The 12,850-nt window shown below is 37.0% G+C and overlaps 1 long non-coding RNA gene across 1 annotated transcript in view; it reads left to right on the forward strand.

Moving 5' to 3' along the window:
• The window catches only part of LOC121400729, a 17,183-nt gene extending 5,219 nt beyond the window's left edge, over positions 1-11,964 (forward strand). Inside the window, exons 2-5 of the long non-coding RNA XR_005965943.1 lie at positions 196-352; positions 6,195-6,251; positions 10,063-10,114; positions 11,869-11,964. This is a non-coding gene — a long non-coding RNA (uncharacterized LOC121400729). The remainder of the gene's footprint in view (positions 1-195; positions 353-6,194; positions 6,252-10,062; positions 10,115-11,868) is intronic.
• Positions 11,965-12,850: the final 886 nt, after the last annotated feature.

Consider the following 12,850-nt stretch of genomic DNA (forward strand, 5'->3'; position numbering starts at 1 on the left):
TATTTTTTAGATCCAGATAACTATTTTGTGAATTTCTGTCAGTCAAATTAGTGAACCAATGAGATGCAAGCATACTTCTTAACCAATAACAAGCACTCTTTAACTGAAGTCCATTTATCTATTAATTCACCTTTGAAATAGCAACAGTTATTTGGCCAATAATATTAGGTTTCACTTTTTTTTCTGATCCTGCAGCTTCTTGCCATGTTTCCACTCCCCTGAGGTTGCCATTTTCTAGCACATGCTCTCCAGAATGGATCCTAGGGGTATTAATGTGAAGCTATTAGCTGACAGCATTTTGAACCTTTCAAAAATAGTTGAGAATTGGTCCTCTACAAGCTCCAACACTGGGGTAAGTCTGACAGTGATTCTATTCATCTCTCTAGTGGTGTATACCAACATATGGGTATCTTGCTGTAAGGTGTACATCTTAAAATTTGCACAACTTGCTTTTTTCAGACTTGTTTAGCTTGTTTTTTATAATTGGGAAATTTTACTGTCATCATTACATTTGCATATTCCAGCTTTTATTTGAATTATTGTTCAATAGCAGTTGCAGAATTTAAATTTGTTTTTTGATTCTTGTCTCCCCATTTAAACTGCATTTTATCTTAACTCAAACAGTACAATTCCAATTCTTAATTTATATTAGCTCTAAAAGCACTGCAGATTCTTTTATAGGGGGTTGTTAATGCTTGAGCTTAAGTTTATGTGATTATTCTCTGCATCTCTCTCTCTATATATATATATTCCCAAATCCAAGGTGCACACCGTTTAGGTTTTTTCCCGGTGCCATGATAAAGAATATGTAGAATATGTAGACCATAAAGCAGGCACTCACAGGGAGTATATATATATATATATATTTATAAATCTTTATGTATATATGTATATATATATATATATATATATATATATATAATATATATATATATATATATATTACTTTCTATTCATTCTACAAATATATTACTTTCTATTCCTGATCTTTCAATTCAGCTTCGTTCCTTTTCATATTCCAGTCTATTATTCAAACTAGTGCATGGTTGCTAGGGGAATTTGCACCCTAGCAACCGAATTGCTTAAAATGCAAATTGCAGAGCTGCTGAATAAAAAGTTAAATAACTCAAAAACCACAAATAATAAAAAATAAAAACAAATTACAAATTGTCTCAGAATAACACTCTACATCATATTAAAAGTTATCTCAAAGTTGAAGAAGCACACCTTTAATGCTTAAGTCTGTGTGATTTTTTTATTCGTTTTCTGCATCTATCTGTCTATCTATCATCTATATATCTATCCAGTGGAGAATTTATTTTCAAGCTATTTTAATTGAGCTTTATCAAACATTGCAGTTTCAGTTTTATTTAATTATTGTTAGAACTCCAGTCTGTGATTTTTTGCATTGGCATATACGTACAATAGAGAACTTGATTGAAAGTCACTGCTAGCTTTTGCCTATCACCTTGCCCATCTATTTTCTGTCTCTGTTTCTTTGTCAGTCCTTGTTTTTTCTTTTTTATCTTTTTAACTAGCTACCAAGTTTTAATTGACCTTGTTTCTTGTCTCAGCATTTAGCTTAATGGAAAACTATTGCAAAAATTAAAACTGTATATGTGCTTTATCTTCTCGAAATTAGAAACCATACATATAATCAATTAAAATTATGTCTGTGTGTGTGTGTGTGTTGCTTGGTTTTATGCCGTTTGCCTAGAAGATGAATTGGATCTCACTCTTTCAAAATAACTATATCTCTCTATAGGATTTATACTGGAGTGTGGTATTGTGCTAGTTTTTGTTTGTACTGGTGTTGGTTATGTTATTTAACTATAATTCAGTTTCTAGGCAAAATAAAACAATTAAAAGATGTATTAGACCTGTTAATTAAAATCTGTCCCAAATGCCTGCATGAAGAGAGATTGCTAAATGGGGGATACTGAAAAGTTACTTTAATATTTCAGAAACAGTACATAATTTTTGATTTTTTTTTACTTCCATGATATGAAGCTTATAAAAAAGTTTATTTGCACAAAAGTTCCTTTTTAACACAGACATTTATAAGTATACACATTTTTGAGGAATTTAAAGTCATTTTATCAAACAATCATTACAATATTTATCAAGTGGTGGTCTTATTGAAATGTTTAGTTAATTTTCATCTACTAAATATTCATCAGCTAAATTTTACTTCTTTATACCAATGCTTGATCAGTCAAAAGAGGAAAAAAGGTTTTAAAGGAGTAAAACTTGCTGTATATGAGACCACAACCTGACCTGATTAAAGTCTGTAAGGCTGCTGCACACACTTTAATAGAGATAGTGCCTGGTGCTAACAGTAGTATTATATAGAATTTGTGAAAAATGCTGTTGCACTCTAGGGACTTTTGCAGTAAAACAAACTTTATTAGAATCGACGTTTTGACCCTCAATGGGTGTAAAAATGTTGATTCTAATAATAGAGTCCAACAGCATTTTCCACAAATGTGTGTATATATATAATATATATATTATATATACACACACACACACACACACACAAATGAGCATTCACACATTTTGCAGTACAATTTCAAGTTTCTTTCTCTTGTGTGCTGATTCCAAAGCAACCTTTAATCATAATGTATTACACTCTAAATACAACTAGTTATTTAAGGCGTAATTATAGCAGATGCATGTTAGATTTAACCAATTCTAAGCAACTTTTAATTTGGTTTTGATTATATATTTTTTATAGTTTTATAGTTATTTGCCTTTTTATTCTGACTCTTTGCAGCTTTCAAATGGGCGTCGCTGACCCCTTTTAAAAGCAAATTACTCTGTAAGGCTACACATTAATTGTTATTGCTACGTTTATTACTCATATTTCTATTCAGGTCCTCTCCTATTCATATTCCAGTCTCTTATTCAAATCAGTACATGGTTGCTAGGGTAATTTGGACCCTAGCAACCAGTTTGCTGAAACTGCAAACTGGAGATCTGCTGAATAAAAACTAAATAAGTTAAAAACCACAAATAATAAAAGATGAAAACCAATTGCAAATTGTCTCAGAATATCACTCTCTACATCATACTAAAAGTTATATCAATGGTGAAAAACCCCTTTAATACTTAGTACTAATTCTACTGAAAGGCTGCTGTCCCCTTTCTGACCCTGAGAAATGGAGTGAATGTGAAATAGAAACATTTTCAAGTGGGGGAGAGGTAGTAATGTGCATGTGCCTAGAACCTGATCACTGTGCCAGCAATATCTGTATATATACCTTGTCTATATCTTATTTCTCAGCCATGTGTCCTCACTCATAGCAGATTAGTAGTTTAGTTTAGTATCTTAGATCACCCACAGCATTTATCCTTCAATAAATGATCATGCTCTATTCAGGCACACTGTGCAGATGAAAGAGGCAAATGCATTTTTGGTTTAACCTACAGTTAACCTTGAAAGTTATTTTACACAGTATTCTGTGTAACGGTTAATAAAGTGACACGTAGAATAATTGTTGTCCCCTTTCTGACCCTTAGCATTGAAAGGTAAAATGAAATTGTTACATTCAGTAGGGAGAGTAGCATCAATGTGCATGCTCCTAGAACTAACTGTTCATTTGGTCCTTGTTTGTACTAGATTGCTGTGCCAGCAGTATCTCACTGATATGAAGCACCTTGAATATACCATATTCTTTAGTCATGTGTCAAGACTCTGACAGCAGATTAGTAGGTTAGGTACCTATGTGAGACCAAAGTTAGACAGATGCCACAGGGAGCTGATTCTCAGCCTGCAGAAAAACCTGCTGAACAAGAATCAGACCTAAACTAGTGCCAGATTCCTTCCTTGCCACAGCCTGAACCACTGGGTTAATGTGGGTGCAGGCACAGGTGGGAGATTTTGGTGCCGAAATGCATAGATGGAATTTGATTTTTTTTGTTTGGAGAGGCTAAAGTTGGCTGTATACAAGGCAATATATTAAACGTAAGATTTGCACCAGTATGATAACCTGTAACTATCTCTACAAATTCCCACCAACTTCAGTACAAAGTTCAGTCGGAACTGTATTTTTCAGGAATACCTTTCAATATTCCAACACTGAAATCACTGTATCCTTGACAGAAAATATGTTTAGGTGCTTTATTGCTCACTGACATAGTAACACAGTAATTTAGGTTGAATAAATACATTTACCCATCAAGTTCAACCTTTGAAACCAACCTGCTAATTCATCCAAAGAATATAGTGAAAGGCAGTGGACACTTATTAAATACAGTGATAGAGTAATGATACCCCAGCACAGTGGGTACTGATACCAGTCACTTTCATTTACAATGCCCCCCTGAACATTGGGTAACATCAATTCCATGCCAGTTTCATGTATTATGCCCGACTCCCCAGAAAATGTAGGATAAATTCAATGCTAATTCTATGCTTATCTATAAGTAACACACTAAATAAGAGAATAAAATCATTACAAATTTAATGTACAATACCCAGAACACAAATAACAGAATAAATGCTTGTTTTTTATCGCCTGTAATACTTAAGAACCAAAGTTTAATCCACAGAGTGTACATCTACTTAAAACATTTCTGGTTACAGCAAGGCAAAGGGTTAATGCTGTTAAGGTGAGAGATGCTGCAAAGTTTTCAGCACTGAGGGACTGTCTAAAGTATTTGTTTGATTAAGACAATTCTTTACTGCAGTTCTTATAGAACTGTTTGGGTGGAAGGTGATGCTAATTATCCCCAGTGTCAGCTGCAGAAAAACTTCAGAGACAGGAATTCCTGCACTTTCCCGCTCCCTAATATCGATCTCCCTTGATGCTGCTGGTTCAAGCCCTGGTACTGCCATGCAGGCATTTGATTGGCTGCAGAATGGGTCAAACATTAACCTCTAGCCAATCCAAGTCCAGTGATACCAGGACTCTCATGGCAAAACATGAAGCATCTAAGCTTTTATTAGTCAAAAAATATAGCTAAACGCAGAGGTGAGAGGACATACACCACCCCTTGCAGGTTTCGCACTATAAAGTCAGGGTTAGGGAGTAGGCATTTATTTATTTATTTATTTTTTTAAGGTGTCAAAATACAAACTCTTGCATTTTGGTGCTGAAATTCAATGCACATACATCCAGTTAGCTGATGAAGTGGTTCAAGGGTGCAAAGGGTGCAAAGGGCTATACAGAGGTCTATAGAGATAATAGCACTGCATTTATATTATTATGCTTGCTTTGTTTTTCTCTTGCTGTGATGGGTTTTTAAGTCTTAAATGGGTTGTTCAGCGTGATATTCTGAGACAATTTGCAATTGGATTTAATTGTTTATTATTTGTTTTTTTTAGTTATTTAGCTTTTTATTCAGCAACTCTTTGGTTTGCAATTTAAGCAAAAATATTGGGTATTATAGTTTTACATTAACCTTGGTAGCAGGCAATTGTTAAACAAAAATTACATGCCCAACATGCAGTGGGAGAGGGAGGCAGGAACATTAAAGGAGAATTCAACCTGTGGGAAAAAAAGTTTTTTTCCCCCCACAGGTTGAATTCTCCTTTTTAATCCATATCTTGCCTAGTTTTTACTTAAAGGGGTGGTTCACCTTTAAGGTAACTTTTAGTATGTTATAGAGTGGCCAACTCTAAGCAACTTTTCAATTGGTCTTCATTATTTATTTTTTATAGTTTTCTGGACTCTTTCCAGCTTTCAAATGGGCGTTGATGACTCCTACTAAAAACAAATGCTCTGTAAGGCTACATGTATTGTTATAGCTACTTTTTATTACTCATCTTTCTACTCAGGTCTCTCCTATTTATATTCCAGTCTCTTGTTCAAATCATTGCATGGTTGCTAGGGTAATTTGGACCGTAGTTACCAGACTGCTTAAATTGCAAACTGAAGAGCTGCTAAATAAAAAGCTAAATAACTCAAAAACCACAAATAATAAAAAAAGAAAACCAATTGCAAATGACTCAGAATATTACTCTCCACATCATTCTAAAAGTTATCTCAAAGTTGAACAACCCCTTTAAACCCAGAAACCCAGAAGGCCCAGGACAACTGTCCCCCCATTGCCAGCTCTGTATGTAAATATATATATATCCCTATGTACAGTGAATCAAACTTTTAATTGATTAATATTTGGGTCCACATTAGGACGCCTTGTACATGAACTGTGGGTCCTTTTGCTATATATATTTAACATTTTTTTAGCCTCTAGGGTCACATCATTTAACAAAACAAGGACACCGCAATTCTGCTACTGAACAGGTATGTTTATGTTACAATATGTGAACACAAAACATTTATTTGTATTTCCCATAGAAAAAATAAAAGTAGGCCCGAAACTGTCAATGCAGATGTATGGGTTATGTCCAGGTTCACCTTGGAGGCAGAACAGAAGAATTGGTTTCTTGGCCCCTCCCTCAGGATATATAGGCTGGCTCCACCTCTTTTCCCCAGTTCTGTTGTAAAACTTGGTGAGGTGATGAAGAGACAGCAAGATATGAAGGAAGGTCAATAGACACAAGTAGGAATTATAGAGATAGAGAGACAGAGTAGAGAGTCCTGACACCCATACTAAAATCAGCCTGGGTGGGCCTACTAGAAAAGAATTTATTAGGAGTATAAATCCCTTTTTCTCTAGTCGGCCCTCTTGTGAAGTGTATTCTGTAGCCCTCTTTGATAATCTGGAGTACCCAACTGTCCAGAACATGTGTTTCCCAGCAGGATAGGAAGGTGGACAGGTGCCCTCCTACTATGGGTAATTGTTGGAGGCAGTCAGGCTGAAGTGGCTTTAGGGGTGGTAGGCTTTCTGTGTCTACCCTGTTGCTGCCACTGTTGTTTATTGGGCCTTGCCCCGTCTTGTGTTACTGGTAAGAAAGTAAGGGGAACAAAAGGAACAAAAATTGCGGTTGGGAGTAGACCATGTGTGTCTACCAGTAGATCTGTTGGCATTAGGGCTTAATTGGTCTTGACACCCTTTTTTTCCTGTTGGAAGGAAGGTGCTCTTTCCACCCGTAACTTCAGTGATAATTTGTTTGAGATCTGGTCCAAACAAAGCAGCTTGTTTTTAGAAGCTGTGTCCCCTGACCACTGGCGAAGCCATAGGGCCCTTCGAGCCATCACCGAATTGGCTGAAGACTTTGCCGCCAGGCGGACGATTTCAAGGGCTGAATCTGCTACGAAGGACAGGGTAGTATCTAGTCTACTGATGTGCCTGTCTAAATCCTGAGCTGAAGCCGGTGGATTTTCAGCTCTCTCTTGTGCCCATTGTTTAGCTGTGCGGGCCAGGCTGCTGCTGCTGGTCTGAGAATAGCTGCCATTTGAGTGTAAGCTCTTTTTAGGGAAGACTCTGATTTCCTGTCCATAGGATCTCTAAAGGCCGCTTCTTCGGTTGGCAAGGTAGTTTGTTTAGAAACACTATAAATAGCTAATCAATCTTTGTGGTTTATCCTAAACTTTGCACTGTTCCTCTGGAACTGGATAAGTATCATAAAATCTTTTATTCAAGGTAAATCGCCGGTCTGGTTGTGACCATTCAGTGTCAATAGTTTGGGTGATTGACTTGAATATGGTGAATGACCGGGATTTATTTTGGTGTACACCTAGGACCCTATCGACTTTTGAGAAAGCCGTGGCTTCATCTTTTATCTCTAATGTCTCCATCATCTCTCTAAGGAGCTTCCTGGAAATATCTGGTTTGGCAAATGTAGGTTGCTCTGATTCTGAATCACTGATTGAGTCAGAAGTCACCTCCCCTGATTCTGGTAACATTGAATCATGAAAGGAAATGGCATCAACATTAGATGAGGGGCCTTCCTCACTATCAGACATGTCAGGTGGAAGGTATTGAGCCTTACGTTTGGTGGCTCTTTGTGGTATGGTAGGAGGTTGGAACACTGTCTTTATCTACTCTTAAGAAGTCTCCTACCTGAGGAGGGAATTGTGGTATTACATGAGAAACTGGTTGCATAGTTATTGGATCATTAGAAATGGACTCCTCATTTCCTTGTAGCTCCAGTATGGCTGAGTAAGTGTCAAGATTAATATCCTGTGGAAATAGGGTTGGTGGCTCAAGAGGCTTACAGTCAGTGCAGTATAAAGATTCTGACTTTCTCAGAGTATGCCTAAATTTTCTGCATTTAACAATTTTGCTGGCTTCTTAGTTGATTTCTTTACAGAGTTTGCAGCCTGCATGTCGACTCTTAAGTTCCTAAGTGAGTCTGCTCTTTCCATAGTAGAGGTAGCAATTGTATAGTTGCACAGTTTTGGTGTAATAAAGGCTGTGTGTAAACGCCTTGCACGCTGGCCATGAGAGCTCAGTGTGCTGACTGCTCCTGTTGTGATGCGCAACTAGAAATGGTGCTGCGCTATGATGTAATGACTTTGCGTAACGTTGCGTTCCGTCTTTCACGCCAAAACAGAAGCGGTCACCTAAAAGGAAGATGGTGGATTCTGGTTGCACAGAGCGCGCTTACCAGACATAGTGCCTTGCGCTGTATTGGAAAGTTCGCCACACTGAATGAGCGATTCTGCTTACCTAGGGACACAGCACTTTAGTAATAAAGGCTCTGGATACCGTGAACAGACTCAAAGTAGCTCTCCATGCTGCCCATGGGGATTAACCCCATGTGTACCTGAGACAATTCTCACTGGGCTCTGTGGTAGCACTGCATACCTAGCCCTGGGGAGTAATAATTAGTCTGATCTACTCCACCTACTGTTAATTGCCAGTAAGGAGGAAGAATCCTGACACAATGGGAGACAGCTCTGCATGCCTCCATAATGTGTGTATAAGGCTGTCCACTAACTGCAAAATGCCAGCCAGGAGGGATCAGCTTGAATCGGTGGGAGACAGAACTGCATGCCTCCATATCAAATGTTGTAAAAAAATATAAATAAATAAAACTAGAAGAAGAATTTCTGTCCTTCACCTCCAAGACAGGACAAAGAACTGGGGAACAGAGGTGGAGCCAGCCTATATATCCTGAGGGAGGGGCCAAGAAACCAATTCTTCTGTCCTGCCTCCAGAGGTGAACCTGGACATAACCCATACGTCTGCACTGACAGGAGGGCCGACTAGAGAAATATATATATATATGTGTGTGTGTGTATATACCACAATGAAAAGACTGCACCAGTCAGGTCTTGAAAAAAGTGAAAAACATTTTTTTTCAACATTTCGGTTCCTCACTTGAGCTGTCCAGCCTAAACGTTGCCAAAAAATTTTTTTCACACACACAGACACACTCTCTCTCTATATAACTTTTACAATTCACTTATAACAACTTCACTTATTGGCTAACTGTGATCTCGTGTATAGGGTCTGCCAACAAAACAAATCAAAATTAATTTAGGCATACATGTCTGGCCTGCACTGTATCTGTCACACACATGTATAGTTATCTTTAAATTGTTCTATTCATTACAATAAACAGGCACAAACTAAAGAGCAGAGGTGAGACTCCACTTCTTTTCTGGCTGATCAACAGATATTGTCTAACAGTAAGCTTGATTGGCAGGTGACACCTTCTCCTCTCTTCCTATCTGTGACTAAATGGTCCATATTAAAACTCCATATTAAAAGTCTAATTGTGGGTCAGTCCAAGACTGATAGAAATTAAAACAATCTAGTGCTAAGGGAAGTTGAGTTAGTAAGCAAACATTAGTGCAGTATAAAATCAGGAACTGCTTAGGGCATTTTATGAACACTTGGCAAATTGGCAACTGGGCAGTAGCCAATGATGACAAATCAGACGTGCATTTATTTTTCTATCTGAAGCTGGCTGAGAATGGCTTATCACTGAGTGGTTGCAAATTTAACCAGTGTTTATAAATGAGCACCATATTTTCTGCTTAAGTAATGTGTAATAATGATTTTTCTCTGCAGATGATTATTACTTTGAATGGATTTGATGATGTTTTTTTCGCTCCAAAACTTTTTATTTGTGAAACTTGAAAAATTTGAAAAAAAAATAGATATGTGAAAATTTAATATTTGGTGCAGATTTAATTAGATTTCTTCTCGTAACCACCAGAAAATAGCCCCTTAATAAAATAACTTTTTTTTTTTTTTTAGACATTTCAACTTCCAACAAAACCCAAGCCAAGTTAATTCTACTATTAATCAGGTATGTGTGTATTTGAATACCAACAAAATGTTAATTTCCCCACTGTCAAAAAATATACATACCCATTAGCTAAATATTTTTTACAGGAATACAAAATATACACTATTTAAAGAACCTGTTGGTTGAAAACTATGGCAAAGTCTTTAAATTAGGCTAACCAGATCACTTGAAAATTCAGCAAACATGTCTAGAAAAATCCAGCTTCACTGACTGTAGTTTAATTTGAATGAGCAGTGCAGCCCTGCAACATGCAAATTCAAAAGTACTGAAGTGTCCAAAAATGCACTGCCCACTTGGTTCAAGATAATAGTGCAACTTTCCTCATACAGGTCACCACTTTCCTGATATGAATACTTTACGTAAAAGAGAAATGAGGAGAGCACTCAGTAAGCATGAAATGCTGTGGTTACTTGTTTAATGCCAACCACCCAGGGCCGGCCTTAGGCCAATTGGACCAATTGGGCCCCGCACCTCTGGGGGCCCCGCACTGCCCTTTCCTTTCTATTTTGTGCCTGTATGCCCTTATTTTCCTAAATACTTGCTGTGTCAGTAGCCAGCAACACTTTGTCTAGGGGCCCGCCAACATGGTCCCAATTGGGCCCCACATTTGATAGGACCAGCCCTGCAACCACCAATATAATATGTGTACTGGTGGTTACTTAAACAAGTAAAAACAGCACTTTCATGCTTACTGAGTGCTCTCCTCATTTCTCTTTTACTAAAAGTGATCTGGTAAATTGTTATGCTTATAAATAAATCACTATAATCTCACGATACTCAGGGCCACCATCAGAAATTATTGAGCCCCATACAAGTTATTCATCAGGGGCTCCCCCTGAACACAAGCACATAGTACCAAAGGTTTTGGCCATGCCCCTTGTATGCAATACACAAATGATTAGCTAACAGTTACCTAGGTAGATTTTGCTTGCATAAAAGTATGAACTTCACAAATGGTTTTTTTTTTTAACTATGACAACTATGATACAAACTGATACTAATATTAAAGTGGTTGTTCACCTTCCAAACATTTTTTTCAGTTCAGTTGTTTTCGGATTGTTCAATTTAGAACAGTTTGTAGGGTCGGCGACCCCCCCTCCCAGAGCTGCTTAGAACGTGAAAAATTACACCTTAAACTTCAGAAAAAACAGTGACACATACAAAAAAGAAAGTAATTGGAAAAAGTCATTATTTCTGGTGATCTCTCTGAAAACAACTAGTTGTTTGAAGGTGAACGACCCTTTAATTGCCATGCGTCCTATTGGTTTATGCCATTAGCCCTATGCTACTTTAGCCTAATAAGTAGCATTTCAAATGAATATAAAAAAATCTGTTCTCTTTGAGAAACGGATTTCAGTGCAGAATTCTGCTGGAGTAGCACTATTAACTGATTCATTTTGGAAAAAAATTCTTTTTCCCATGACAGCATCCCTTTAAGCAATATGGCTTGCAGTTTGGCTATGGTTTTTCCGCACCTTATAACTATTGTTAAATGAAACTGGTGAAGTGATTTCCTTTGTGCGATACCTAATAATGTTAACCTATACGGTTTATGGCAACTCTTTTCTCTACTTTCTCTCCCTTTGCTCCTCCAAATTTCTATTACTTTCGATTACTATTTTATTTATTTGTGTTTGCTTACTTTGTGAAAATAAATAAAAACATTTGTTTATAAAAAAAAAGTTACATATCCTTGCTCTCTCTTTCTCTGTTGGATAACGGGTTGTAATATCTGTTTTTTTTTTTTTTTTTAGATGGAACCTATTTTGAAATCCTAGATTGTAAACAACTTGCAGACGAAGAGGTTGCATTTATAAAAAAACTGAAACCCAGCCACATCCTCGCATTTGCCACGGAAGTGGAAAATATACCCGCTCTAGGATTTTCTCCAAGGCCACGAATATCGTTCATTCATGATGAGGATCGTGTTTATCCAATTGCACACACATGCAACAATGAGCTTCAGTTGTTTGTCAATGCCAAAACAACCAAGGATAATAATTTTTTATATTTCTTATTGACTGCTCTTATGAATGGGCAGTATTTAGCACTGTCTAATTAAAAATTTAAAGCACAGTCATTGGTCTGTAGCCTATCAAGCAATTGTATCCCATTCAGAACTGTTAAAAAGAAATATGAAAAAATTATTATCTTTTGTTGTATATTTTCTGTTCATTTAAGGAGGAAACTATCCATGAATTCTGAATAGATAAAAAATAGTTTATGTAAAAAGGACTTAATTTCTACCATTGTGAAGATAACAGATGAAGATCACTGCATCAAGAGCAGCATTCCTTCCTCACTTCTGGCAAGCTGCCAAAATCATTGTTTCTCCAAGTTATTTAACCAGTAGTAGGAGTGCTTATGCTAACAAATACTGTCTCTTTTTTTTCATCCATTCCTCGTGAAGTCATCAGTAAGTGCTGTATGTGTTATAATCATTGTGCAAGGCACAGTGCTGCCGTGCATTCAAGGGAGTGTGCATGAGAATGTAAACACAGGAATATTGTTTACAGCACAGTGGGGTCTTCTTTTCACTATGCCCTACACAATATTAATAAGATATACAGCCTTTACTATTGACTTTACATGGATTCTCTGCAAAGCATGGCTGAAAAAAGAGACAGGGTTGTTAGTACAAGCACTCCAATTATTAGAAGAGTAATAGAGTGTGCAACAATGATTTTGACAGCCTGCCAGAAGTGAGGAAGGAACACTGCAGAAAGCTATGAATTC

Source organism: Xenopus laevis, chromosome 2S (assembly GCF_017654675.1).
Source record: "Xenopus laevis strain J_2021 chromosome 2S, Xenopus_laevis_v10.1, whole genome shotgun sequence".
Lineage (NCBI taxonomy): Eukaryota > Metazoa > Chordata > Amphibia > Anura > Pipidae > Xenopus > Xenopus laevis.